A 13,409-nucleotide genomic window follows, 5' to 3' on the forward strand; every position below is an offset into this window, starting at 1 on the left:
CATGGCAATAAAAAGAAATATAAAGATCATATGTTCATATCATGAGAAGTAATGACTTCACACAAAAGGGGTATAAGTGATAAAAGTTGTTGATAGTAAACAAACATAGTATTAGTCATTGTTACAATCTAAGCAAGATTATGATAGAGGAGAGGAGACCCACATATAAATATGTTGTCGTGGTTTTGTCACGACAGATGTCCTCGTGAGAGAACTTGAGTGTGAGGCCATCGCCGTTATGTGGCGACTCAAAGAGGTTGATCGGGAACGAGAGATGAGTTTACCCAAGTTCGGCCCCTCCGATGGAGGTAAAAGCCTACGTCCTGATTTGTGTGTATTGATGATGAAATCGATTACAAGGGAGCGGATTCGCCTGACCTAGATATCGATTGATTGTAACTTCAACCTATTAGCCTTAAGGACCCGCCTTTATATACAGGTGAGGACGCTAGGCTAACAAGAATCCGGGTCACGTTATGATCCGTGTCCCGATATGTCTCTAACTAGCCTTGCTTATCAAGCAAGGAAACTCCTGGTGACCTTCTACCTTGTGGGCCTTGAGTCGCCTTCTTCGTGTCCTGGGCCGCCAACCGACTCACCTTGGTGACCCGCCTTGCGCCTCCAGTCTTTCATGTGAGGGCCCATCTAGTATTGTCAAGCCGCCTTAATTTTGATCCGACTTCCATAGGGTGGGTTATACTGCAGGGTAATATCCCCAACATTAGGCCCATATTGACTTGAACTTCTTCATGTCAATATCCTTCTATTTAATCTAGGCGGCTTGTGTGCAACTTGTGTCTTTGACTTCCCTACGACGGAAATTCCAGCTCATGGCTTAGCCTTTACTTCCTCTTCTCAGCAATGACGACACATGCCCCGAAATCTAGGGTTTTCATGACGCAATCACAACGGTTCTTTGTATTTATCCATCAAGCCCGAAAATCGAAGCGTCCCTGGCTCCGGATTTTACTGCACCTCCTTGATTCTCGTGTCTGTCGTTTACACTTCGGCTTTTGGCGTTAAATACTCGCGAGGGGCCCTTCATTTTTTCTCTTCTCCCATCATCTTCTTCCTTGTGCACGCTCCTGGTCTTCGTGTCATTGCCACCGCCACCGTTGTTTCTCCTTCGTCGGCCAACAGTGCCCCAGGATTGCGATGCCTCCTGACTTCACCAAAACGGAACTAGTGAACTCCGCCGCCATTAGCTATCCTCCAGGTAAGTTCATCTTCATCCTCAGATCCACATTAGATCGAAGTTGTTCATGGTAGTTCATCGGCGTTCGTCATATATTTTCTTTCATTAATACTCCCTCCGTCCCAAAATAATTGCCTCAAGCTTAATACAACTTTGTACTAGAGCTAGTAGAAAGTTGAGACACTTATTTTGGGATGGAGGGAGTACTAATCTTTAGTCAATCCGATGAGATTTCCCATAGCACAATAACGGTGGGTTTTAGCTTCCATGTCTCGCACGTAATACTAGTTAGATTATTTTTGCAATATGTAAATAACATCACTGCGGTCCCCTTACCTTGTTGTTTATGGTTGATAAATACTTCTTTTTGGAACCTTTTCTAGATCCAAAATTTTGGATGCTTCGGTATAAACTTGTTTGTCCTCGACTTAGTAGAAAGGATAGAAAACCTTGTCCATCTGTAAGTCGCCTTTGAATTTTGTCGGTTCCTTCGAATATGACTGTGACCATCCAACTCCGTAGTCACTTCGTTGTTGGGTGGCGAGTCATGTTAGGGCGACTTGAATATCTAACAATTGTTCCATCGTTGTAGAGTAGAGCCACCTGGATTACTTTCATCCAAATGACTTGTTGTTTTTCATTTTTTTCGTAGAAGACCCGCCAAATACGATTCTGTAGCTTCTCTCCCCTGAAATCATCATCATGGAAAAACTTGTCACATGTAACTAGGTGCCCTCTCAAGTCTGTGATACCATGGTCCAACACTATGTGTCTTTAGGAGTCTTATCACCGAAGGAGGAAATAGGTTGGTGAGCCGCCCTTCGAGAAGAAGGACCTCAACCTGGAGTAGGGGAAGTAGTGGTCTTCACAGATCATCTTGAACCGGTGTTTTCTCCTCCCGGGTCAAAGTTCTTTCGATGTTCCGCATGTTGGGTTATGGCCCATGGGAAACAAAAAATTTCCTACGCGCACGAAGACCTATCATGGTGATGTCCATCTACGAGAGGGGATGTGTGATCTACGTACCCTTGTAGACCGTACAGCAAAAGCGTTAGTGAACGCGGTTGATGTAGTGGAACGTCCTCACGTCCCTCGATCCGCCCCGCGAACCGTCCCGCGATCAGTCCCACGATCTAGTGCCGAACGGACGGCACCTCCGCGTTCAGCACACGTACAGCTCGACGATGATCTCTGCCTTCTTGATCCAGCAAGAGCGACGGAGAGGTAGAAGAGTTCTCCGGCAGCGTGATGGCGCTCCGGAGGTTGGTGATGATCTTGTCTCAGCAGGGCTCCGCCCGAGCTCCGCAGAAACGCGATCTAGAGAAAAAACCGTGGAGGTATGTGGTCGGGCTGCCGTGGAAAAGTCATCTCAAATCAGCCCTAAAACCTCTGTATATATAGGTGGGAGAGGGGGAGCCTTACCTTGGGGCTCAAGGAGCCCCAAGGGGGTCGGCCGAGCCAAGGGGGGAAGGTCTCCCCCCCCCCCCAAACCGAGTCCTACTTGGTTTGGTGGGTGGAGTCCTTCTTTCCTTTCCCACCTCCTCCTTTTTTTTTCTTTTCTCTTTGATTTTCTTCCTATGGCGCATAGGGCCTTCTTGGGCTGTCCCACCAGCCCACTAAGGGTTGGTGTGCCACCCCTAAGGCCTATGGGCTTCCCCGGGGTGGGATGCCCCCCCCCCCGGTGAACTCCCGGAACCCAGTCGTCATTCCCGGTAACTCCGAAAACCTTCCGGTAATCAAATGAGGTCATCCTATTTATCAATCTTCGTTTCCGGACCATTTCGGAAACCCTCGTGACGTCCGTGATCTCATCCGGGACTCCGAACAACATTCGGTAACCAACCATATAACTCAAATACGCATAAAACAACGTTGAACCTTAAGTGTGCAGACCCTGTGGGTTCGAGAACTATGTAGACATGACCCAGAGACTCCTCGGTCAATATCCAATAGCGGGACCTGGATGCCCATATTGGATCCTACATATTCTACGAAGATCTTATCGTTTGAACCTTAGTGCCAAGGATTCATATAATCCCGTATGTCATTCCCTTTGTCCTTCGGTATGTTTACTTGCCCGAGATTCGATCGTCAGTATCCGCATACATGATAGAACCTATGGCTAAAGCATAGGGGACGGAGCGCATATGCTCTCTATCCTCAGCAGTTGCTGGGCACTGAGTCTTACTCAATCTCGTACCTTGTAAAACTGGCAAGAACCCTTTCTTGGACTGTTCCATTTTGAACCTCTTCAAAACTTTATCAAGGTATGTGCTTTGTGAAAGTCCTATCAGGCGTTTTGATCTATCCCTATAGATCTTAATGCCTAGAATGTAATCAGCTTCTCCTAGGTCCTTCATAGAGAAACTTTTATTCAAGTAATCCTTTATGCTCTCCAAAAACTCTACGTTGTTTCCAGTCAGCAATATGTCATCCACATATAATATTAGAAACGCAACAGAGCTCCCACTCACTTTCTTGTAAATACAAGATTCTCCAACCACTTGTATAAACCCAAAAGCTTTGATCACCTCATCAAAGCGTTTGTTCCAACTCCGAGATGCTTCCACCAGTCCATAAATGGATCGCTGGAGCTTGCACACCTTGTTAGCATTCTTAGGATCGACAAAACCTTCGGGTTGCATCATATACGATTCTTCCTTAAGGAAACCATTAAGGAACGCCGTTTTGACATCCATCTGCCAGATTTCATAATCGAAAAATGCAGCTATTGCTAACATGATTCTGACGGACTTAAGCATCGCTACGGATGAGAATGTCTCATCGTAGTCAACTCCTTGAACTTGTGAAAAACCCTTTGCCACAAGTCGAGCTTTATAAACGGTCACATTGCCGTCAGCGTCCATCTTCCTCTTACAGATCCATTTGTTCTGAATAGCCTTGTGGCCCTCAGGCAGTACCTCCAAAGTCCACACTTTGTTCTCATACATGGATCCTATCTCGGACTTCATGGCTTCTAGCCATTTGTTGGAATCTGGGCCCACCAATGCTTCTTCATAATTTGCAGGTTCATTGTTATCCAACAACATGATTGACAAGACGGGATTACCATACCACTCTGGAGCAGCACGTGGTCTCGTCGACCTATGTGGTTCGACAGAAACTTGACCCGGAGTTTCATGATCATTATCATTAACTTCCTCCTCAACCGGCGTCGCAACGACAGAGGTTTCCCCTTGCCCTGCGCCACCATCCAGAGGGATGAGAGGTTCGACAACCTCGTCAAGTTCTATCTTCCTCCCACTCAATTCTCTCGAGAGAAACTCCTTCTCGAGAAAAGCTCCGTTTTTAGCAACAAACACTTTGCCCTCGCATTTGAGATAGAAGGTGTACCCAACTGTCTCTTTTGGGTAACCTATGAAGACGCACTTTTCCGCTTTGGGTTCCAGCTTTTCAGGCTGAAGCTTTTTGACATAAGCATCACATCCCCAAACTTTAAGAAACGACAACTTTGGCATTTTGCCATACCACAGTTCGTATGGTGTCGTCTCAACGGATTTTGATGGTGCCCTATTTAAAGTGAATGCAGCTGTTTCTAATGCATAACCCCAAAACGATAACGGCAAATCGGTAAGAGACATCATAGATCGCACCATCTCTAATAAAGTACGATTACGACGTTCGGACACACCATTACGATGTGGTGTTCCAGGCGGTGTCAACTGTGAAACAATTCCACATTGTCTTAAGTGAGCACCAAACTTGAAACTCAGATATTCACCCCCACGATCAGACCGTAGGAACTTGATCTTCTTGTCACGATGATTTTCAACTTCACTCTGAAATTTCTTGAACTTTTCAAATGTTTCAGACTTGTGCTGCATTAAGTAGACATAACCATATCTACTCAAATCGTCAGTGAAGGTGAGAAAATAACGATATCCGCCGCGTGCCTCTACGCTCATCGGACCACACACATCGGTATGTATGATTTCCAACAAGTCACTTGCACGCTCCATTGTTCCGGAGAACGGAGTTTTATTCATCTTGCCCATGAGGCATGGTTCGCACGTGTCAAGTGAATCAAAGTCAAGTGACTCCAAAAGTCCATCGGCATCGAGTTTCTTCATGCGCTTTACACCAATATGACCTAAGCGGCAGTGCCACAAAAATATGGCGCTATCATTGTTAACTCTAACTCTTTTAGTCTCAATGTTATGTATGTGTGTATCGCTATCAAGATTAAATATGAACAATCCTCTCACATTGGGTGCATGACCATAAAAGATGTTACTCATAGAAATAGAACAACCATTATTCTCTGACTTAAAAGAGTAACCGTCTCGCAATAAACAAGATCCAGATATAATGTTCATGCTCAACGCAGGCACTAAATAACAATGATTCAAGTTCATAACTAATCCTGATGGTAACTGAAGTGAAACTGTGCCGACGGCGACTGCATCAACCTTGGAACCATTTCCTACGCGCATCGTCACTTCATCTTTCGCCAGCCTTCGTCTATTCCGCACTTCCTGTTTCGAGTTGCAAATATGAGCAACAGAACCGGTATCGAATACCCAGGCACTACTACGAGAACCGGTTAAGTACACATCAATAACATGTATATCGAATATACCTGATTTTTCTTTGGCCGCCTTCTTATCAGCCAGATACTTGGGGCAATTGCGCTTCCAGTGACCCATACCCTTGCAATACTAACACTCTGTTTCAGGCTTAGGTCCAGCTTTGGGTTTCTTCGTCGGATTGGAAACAGGCTTGCCGCTCTTCTTTGAATTGCCCTTCTTGCCTTTGCCGTTTCTCTTGAAACTAGTGGTCTTATTCAGCATCAACACTTGATGCTCTTTACGGAGTTCATACTCTGCGACTTTCAGCATCGCAAACAACTCGCCGGGTGACTTGTTCATCCCTTGCATGTTGTAGTTCAACACAAAGCCTTTATAGCTTGGCGGCAGTGATTGAAGGATTCTGTCAGTGATAGCCTCTTGCGGGAGTTCAATCCCCAGCTCAGCTAGACGGTTTGAGTACCCAGACATTTTGAGCACATGTTCACTGACAGACGAGTTCTCCTCCATCTTGCAAGCATAGAATTTATCGGAGGTCTCATACCTCTCGATCCGGGCGTTCTTCTGAAAGATAAACTTCAACTCCTGGAACATCTCAAATGCTCCATGATGCTCAAAGCGACGTTGAAGTCCCGGTTCTAAGCCATACAAGACTGCACATTGAACTACAGAGTAGTCCTCCTTACGTGCTAACCAAGCGTTCTTAACATCCTGATCAGCCGTAGCGGGTGGTTCATCTCCTAGCGCAGCATTAAGGACATAATCCTTCTTCCCAGCTTGTAAGATTAGCTTAAGATTACGAGCCCAGTCTACAAAGTTGCTTCCATCATCTTTCAACTTAGCTTTCTCTAGGAACGTATTAAAATTCAGGGTGACTGTCGCGTGAGCCATGATCTACAACACCAATATATTCAAAGTGGACTTAGACTATGTTCAAGATAATTAGAGTTTAACTTATTCAAATTATTTGCTAAACTCCCACTCAAAAAGTACATCTCTCTAGTCATTTGAGTGGTTCATGATCCACTTACACTAGCTCAAGACCGATCATCACGTGAGTTGAGCATAGTTTCAGTGGTAAGCATCCCTATGCTAATCATATCATCTATATGATTCATGATCGACCTTTCAGTCTCATGTGTTCCGAGGCCATGTCTGCACATGCTAGGCTCGTCAAGCTTAACCCGAGTGTTCCGCGTGCGCAACTGTTTTGCACCCGTTGTATGTGAATGTTGAGTCTATCACACCCGATCATCACGTGGTGTCTCGAAACGACAAACTATAGCAACGGTGCACAGTCGGGGAGAACACAATTTCGTCTTGAAATTTTAGTGAGAGACCACCTCATAATGCTACCGTCGTTATAAGCAAAATAAGGTGCATAAAAGGATTAACATCACATGCAATTCATAAGTGACATGATATGGCCATCATCACGTGCTCCTTGATCTCCATCACCAGAGCACCGACACGATCTTCTTGTCACCGGCGCCACACCATGATCTCCATCAACGTGTCGCCATCGGGGTTGTCGTGCTACTCATGCTATTAGTACTAAAGCTACATCCTAGCAAAATAGTAAACGCATCTGCAAGCACAAACATTAGTATAAAGACAACCCTATGGCTCTTGCCGGTTGCCGTACCATCGACGTGCAAGTCGATATTATCTATTACAACATGATCATCTCATACATCGAATCTATCACATCACATCGTTGGCTATATCACATCACAAGCATACCTTGCAAAAACAAGTTAGACGTCCTCTAATTTTGTTGTTGCATGTTTTCCGTGGTGACCATGGGTATCTAGTAGGATCGCATCTTACTTACGCAAACACCACAACGGAGATATATGAGTTGTTATTTAACCTCATCCAAGGACCTCCTCGGTCAAATCCGATTCAACTAAAGTTGGAGAAACTGACACTTGCTAGTCATCTTTGAGCAACGGGGTTACTCGTAGCAATGAAACCAGTCTCTCGTAAGCGTACGAGTAATGTCGGTCCAAGCCGCTTCAATCCAACAATACCGCGGAATCAAGAAAAGACTAAGGAAGGCAGCAAAACGCACATCACCGCCCACAAAAACTTTTGTGTTCTACTTGAGAAGACATCTACGCATGAACCTGTCTCATGATGCCACTATTGGGTTATGGCGCATGGGAAACAAAAAAATTCCTACGCGCACGAAGACCTATCATGGTGATGTCCATCTATGAGAGGGGATGTGTGATCTACGTACCCTTGTAGACCGTACAGTAGAAGCGTTAGTGAACGCGGTTGATGTAGTGGAACGTCCTCACGTCCCTCGATCCGCCCCGCGAACCGTCCCGCGATCAGTCCCACGATCTAGTGCCGAACGGACGGCACCTCCGTGTTCAGCACACGTACAGCTCGACGATGATCACGGCCTTCTTGATCCAGCAAGAGAGACGGAGAGGTAGAAGAGTGCTCCGGTAGTGTGACGGCGCTCCGGAGGTTGGTGATGATCTTGTCTCAGCAGGGCTCCGCCCGAGCTCCGCAGAAACGCGATCTAGAGGAAAAACCGTGGAGGGATGTGGTCGGGCTGCCGTGGAAAAGTCGTCTCAAATCAGCCCTAAAACCTCCGTATATATAGGTGGGAGAGGGGGAGCCTTGCCTTGGGGCTCAAGGAGCCCCAAGGGGGTCGGCCGAGTCAAGGGGGGAAGGTCTCCACCCCCAAACCGAGTCCTACTTGGTTTGGTGGGTGGAGTCCTTCTTTCCTTTCCCACCTCCTCCTTTTTTTTCTTTTCTCTTTGATTTTCTTCCTATGGCACATAGGGCCTTCTTGGGCTGTCCCACCAGCCCACTAAGGGCTGGTGTGCCACCCCCAAGGCCTATGGGCTTCCCTGGGGTGGGATGCCCCCCCCCCCCCGGTGAACTCCCGGAACCCAGTCGTCATTCCCGGTAACTCCGAAAACCTTCCGGTAATCAAATGAGGTCATCATATTTATCAATCTTCGTTTCCGGACCATTCTGGAAACCCTCGTGACGTCCGTGATCTCATCCGGGACTCCGAACAACATTCGGTAACCAACCATATAACTCAAATACGCATAAAACAACGTTGAACCTTAAGTGTGGAGACCCTGCGGGTTCGAGAACTATGTAGACATGACCCAGAGACTCCTCGGTCAATATCCAATAGCGGGACCTGGATGCCCATATTGCATCCTACATATTCTACGAAGATCTTATCGTTTGAACCTCAGTGCCAAGGATTCATATAATCCCGTATGTCATTCCCTTTGTCCTTCGGTATGTTTACTTGCCCGAGATTCGATCGTCAGTATCCACATACCTATTTCAATCTCGTTTACCGGCAAGTCTCTTTACTCGTTCTGTAATACAAGATCCCGCAACTTAAACTAAGTCACATTGCTTGCAAGGCTTGTGTGTGATGTTGTATTACCGAGTGGGCCCCGAGATACCTCTCCGTCACACGGAGTGACAAATCCCAGTCTTGATCCATACTAACTCAACGAACACCTTCGGAGATACCTGTAGAGCATCTTTATAGTCACCCAGTTACGTTGCGACGTTTGATACACACAAAGTATTCCTCCGGTGTTAGTGAGTTATATGATCTCATGGTCATAGGAACAAATACTTGACACGCAGAAAACAGTAGCAACAAAATGACACGATCAACATGCTACGTCTATTAGTTTGGGTCTAGTCCATCACGTGATTCTCCTAATGACGTGATCCAGTTATCAAGCAACAACACCTTGTTCATAATCAGAAGACACTGACTATCTTTGATCAACTGGCTAGCCAACTAGAGGCTTGATAGGGACAGTGTTTTGTCTATGTATCCACACATGTAAATGAGTCTTCATTCAATACAATTATAGCATGGATAATAAACGATTATCTTGATACAGGAATTATAATAATAACTATATTTATCATTGCCTCTAGGGCATAATTCCAACACTGCACTTCTATAATCTCCACCCTCAAGACCTGGGTCCTAACTCCATATCTAATATGTACCAACTCCAAGTATTCTGTGAGGTGCACATGGGAATGGAGCCCACTGTCCTTCTATTCAGGGAATTATTTTATCTGAACTACCAAACTAAATTTGCCAACGGACCCTGCTTAGAACCTAGTGGGGCCACAATCCAGAGATGAAGGGAATGTCGTTTTCTGGTTGCTACCTTACCTAGTCACCCTAAAGGTTGGGGCAAGACTTGGTTTTATTGCAAAAATACAGCCCCGGCCGACAAAAATCCATTGCCGGGTTTCAGAGGAGACCGCCTTCCAATGGATTTCGAACTACCCGGCCCCACTTACCCTAGAAGAGTGTGCCCAACTCGCCTTCGTATGGCCTATACTCAGAGCTTTGATGGTCAATAGCTTAACCGGAATTTATTTGACCCAGTGTTGGATAGATTGGAAGATCCTGCCGCTGAGTCGCTGTAACGCCTTAATGTGTGAGTATGACGGCGACTTGAATAATCTGCAACGTTTCAGCAACCTCACCCTCGACTCAGATGAAGTCAATAAGGTTGTGATACTATTGCTGGGTGAAATGAAAGACGCTTATTGTAAAATTTGTCTGAAGTCGTTCTATACCGAGAACCTGGCTCGTGAAGTAACAATCTTTAACATCTCTTACTTTGTTTATAAATTGCTTCATTGTTCAAAACTTGTTTTTCCCTGTCATTACCCCTGCAAGCAAACTCGTCGTTTTGGAAATGAAGGCAACCTAAAATTGCTACCAAGAAAACCAAAACCGCCCCAAGAAAAAAAAGAACAACAAGGCGGCTATTAACGAGTCGTCTGTTATGGGCGAGTCACCAGCCGTTGAGGACCAATCTGAGGTAGAACCTTTACTTTTTAAATCTTATTTAAATTAAAACTTGCTAAACTCCTTTCATTTGCATGGTGAGGAAGAAGCTGATGAGGACAAAGATGTTGAGGTAATTTTTATCTCTTCCGACTAAGAAGTCTCATTTCCATGACCACCAAGGCGGGTCGTTAGGAAAATACCTATAACTCACACGGACGCTTATTTGAATCCTAATTTAATTTTGAAGAAGACTATTTATACACCATGGTGCCAGACCAGCAGCACCCGAGGTGATCTCGTGGCAGGCTTGCGTGAACAGTCAGCCACTTGTAAGAGTCAGAATGAGGTGCCTCACAATCCAAATTTTTCTTTCCCAAGAGCCGGACTTATTCGTCAACCACTAAAAAAATTTCATTCAACCTATCAGGTATCACCGCCTTCATCAGACGACTCAACTGCTTCCCAGCTACCACCCCTCATTGTCAATCCAAGGTAAATATTACTTTCTACATCCCATACTGCTTTGACATCTATAGTTTTTGCACATGCCTTGATACTTTTGTTTGACAGGGATCGAGCCAAGAAAATGAAAATAGGCGGGTCATATGCTTCTCTTGGTGCAAACGAATTGGAGATGTAGGAGCCTAACCCTCCTGGGCAGGCTGATCCTTCTGATACCCATGTTGAACCCCCTGAAGCTCACTAAGACGCACATGATGACATGCCTTTTAGTGATGAGTCGGCAAGTGCTTGTGACATGGTTATGGAGACGAGAGAAGAAATCAATCCTAAGCCGCCTAGTCCTCTGAAGACAACCAAATATGCCACTTCTCCTAAAGAGGAAGTTGTTGTCACTGGGTGAGTTATAAAATACATGTATCCATTGTGTTAGCCAAGCACAGTGCCAAGAATGAAGCATCTGATCTTGACAGGGGGAAAGCTAAGCTCGAGCTTCCCAATATTAAAAAACTTTCTTTTGAAGAACTTCATTCTGGTTATTTAAGCCACCTCTCCATGAGCCAGGATATGGAAGCTAGTCTAGTTGGCATGATGAAAAATTGATACGAGGTATGCTCAATCCTATCTTGTATTCCATATATCCTTACGTAGCCCCCAAGGGTTAGGTATCTTCTTGAAGATGAGTCAGGTATTTAATTAGACTGTAATTTTGAAAACAACAACATGTAACCCCCAAGGACTGGGTTATTGTGATAACAATGAACCAGTATTTTATCATGCTTAATTTTGTAGAAATTCGACCTGTAACCCGCAAGGGCCGGGTCATCTTTCTTTAAAGATGAGCCAGGTCTTCATGCTGACTTGTAAAAATTCGACCTGTAGCCTCCAAGGGCCGAGTCATGTTTTTAAAGATGAGTCGGGTCTTCATGCAGACTTGTAGAAATTCGACCTATAGCCTCTAAGGGCCGAGTCATCTTTTTAAAGATGAGTCGGCTCTTCATGCGGACTTGTAGAAATTCGACCTATAGCCCCCAAGGGCCGGGTCATCTTCTTGAAGATGAGCCGGGTCTTCATGTATTGAAAAATGACATGCATTAGCCCCCCAAGTGTCAAGTATATTGCTTGCAATCTACTTGAGACTTGTAACAATCTTTTCGGCAGCCCCCAAGCGTCATTGTGTATCTGGCTAGTTAAAACTTGACTAATATCCATGTGGTCATTTTGTGGTATACGAAACTGTAAACCTGGCCGATTCAGAGCTTGAATGTAGGAGAAAAATCCTGGGACAACAACAAGACGCCTGATCTCAAGCTGACGAGAACCTCTGGGTCGTTTGTGAAGAAATGGAGAAACTCAAGGCTGAATTCAATGCATATCAAAAATTTGCAAAGGCTGAGAGAGCCGCCTTGATCAAACATGTTGAAGTCGCCAAAGGCCAATTAAAGCCGATCATTGCAGAACTATCTGGCTTGAAACGTCATATCTCGTAGATGGCCACCGCCGCCTTTGCTGGGTACCATATGATGCATATCGTAATAGCTATTGATAATTAAGTTTGTTTTAGAAAAAGACCCGTCGAGCGACTCGTATACTTGAAATCACTTACAAGCCTCCATACTCGTAGCCTTCAGGATGATAGCATATTCAAGCTAAAGTCCTTATACACTCTAACAGAGCAGTTGTACGTTGGGAGCCTACTTACTATCAAGGTTGTGATGGATGACAAGAACCCAGCCAAGTTCATCCCTGATGTGCTGAGGCGCCTCTCAGCAATCCCCAAACAGATTGAAGAGTTGAAGATATCAGCCGCCCGTAAAGGTGCTATAGCTGATTCGAGACGGACCTTGGCATATGTACCTGAACTCAAGCCGGAGGAAATAACTCGAGGCTTCCCTGAAACCAAGGATGATGGATTGGCATTTACTCAAGAAGATTATGCCAAGTGCGTGAAGGCATCCCGTGTGCCGGCGAGTCATCTGGCGGAGGGTTTGGACCTGAAGACCTATCAGGCGGCTTACGATGATAACAACGCACGGGTGCAACCACCCACCTTTGAGTCGGTTAACTTAACTCCTCAACTTCATAAGCATCTATTTTCCCTTGAAGTTGACCCGTCCGCAATCTTGCACGAAGAAGTTGAATTCCATGATTTAACCCATTTCAACTGGGATTTGGATAACCTTCAAATCCAGGATACATAAGAGCCGCCGCAGGATGACCTAGAGGCGGTTTAACCAAGAAGACTGCTTTGAAGCTAACCCAGCTAAGCTCTCAGCCGAGTTAAATTTTGGAGTACTTAGAAAACTTTGACGCAACATTTTGGGCTCCATGTAGCCTTGTAATATTTAGAGATGTAGAAACTGAGTACTTGTGCCATGTCTTCATG

This window comes from Hordeum vulgare, chromosome 2H (assembly GCF_904849725.1).
Source record: "Hordeum vulgare subsp. vulgare chromosome 2H, MorexV3_pseudomolecules_assembly, whole genome shotgun sequence".
Classification (NCBI taxonomy): Eukaryota; Viridiplantae; Streptophyta; class Magnoliopsida; order Poales; family Poaceae; genus Hordeum; species Hordeum vulgare.